The sequence below is a fragment of the Pteropus vampyrus genome, unplaced genomic scaffold (assembly GCF_000151845.1).
Source record: "Pteropus vampyrus isolate Shadow unplaced genomic scaffold, Pvam_2.0 Scaffold4, whole genome shotgun sequence".
Classification (NCBI taxonomy): domain Eukaryota; kingdom Metazoa; phylum Chordata; class Mammalia; order Chiroptera; family Pteropodidae; genus Pteropus; species Pteropus vampyrus.
The window spans coordinates 23942587-23943841 of NW_011888785.1; positions in this window are offsets into that span (position 1 = coordinate 23942587).

The following is a 1255-nucleotide window of genomic DNA, read 5'->3' on the forward strand; positions in this document are numbered from 1 at the left end:
CAATTTCATTAATTTCTGCTATAATTTTGATTATTTTTTTCCTTCTGCTGACTTTAGGCTTCATTTGTTCTTCCTTTTCTAGTTTTTTTAAGATGAAGCATTAGGTTATTTATTTGGGCTCGTTCTTGTTTTTGGAGATAGGCCTGTAATGATATGAACTTTCCTCTTATGACCGTTTTTGCCATGTCCTAAACCTTTTGATATGTTGTACTATCATTATCATTCATTTCTATGTATCTCTTGATCTCCCTTTTTATTTCTTTTCTGATCCAGTTATTCTTCAGTAGTATGTTGTTTAATCTCCATTTATTTTTGATTCCACTTTCTTTTTAAAATTGATCTCTAGTTTCATAGCATTATGATCAGAGAATATGGTTGGTATGATTTCAACCCTCTTATATTTGTTGAGGCTATCTCTGTGTCTCAGTATGTGGTCAATCGTTGAGAATGTTCCACGTGCACTAGAGAAGAATGTATAAGCAGCTGTTTTGGGATAGAAGGCTCTGTAAATGTCAATTATGTCCAATTGGTCTAATGTATCATTTAAAGATGTTATTTCCTTATTGATTTTCTATTTGGATGATCTGTCTATATCCGACAGTGGGGTATTTAAGTCCCCTACTACGAATATATTTTGGTTTGTTTCTCCTTTTAGTTCTATTAGTAATTGCTTTACATATTTTGGGGCTCCCTAATTGGGAGCATAGATATTAATAAGTGTTATGTCTTCTTGGTAAATGATTCTGTTTATCATTATGAAGTGTCCCTCAGTATCTTTCTTTACCTTTTTGAGTCTGAAGTCTATTTCATCTGATATTAGTACTGCTATTCCCACTTTTATCTGAATGCCATTTGCTTGAAACATCATTTTCTATCCTTTCACTTTGAGTCTATATTCGTCTTTGGAGCTGAGATGTGTCTCCTGGAGGCAGCATATGGTTGAGTTTTGTTTTTTGAAACAATCTGCAACTCTGTGCCTTTTTATTGGTGAGTTCAGTCCATTTACATTTAGGGTGATTATTGAAATACGAGGTCTTCTTATAGCCATTTTATCTTTTACTTTGTGGTAGCTTGGTGTTTCCATTGCTTCCTTGTCCTTGTGTTTCTGTTTTCTTTATTTTGGTTGGCTTTTGTGAGTTTTCCCTCTGGTCCTTGTTTTATGTTATATACTTTGGTTCTAAATCTTTGGCCTGTGGTTATCATTACGAATATGAAAAGGATAGTTGTATATATATAGTAGTCTCTTTTTTTGTGC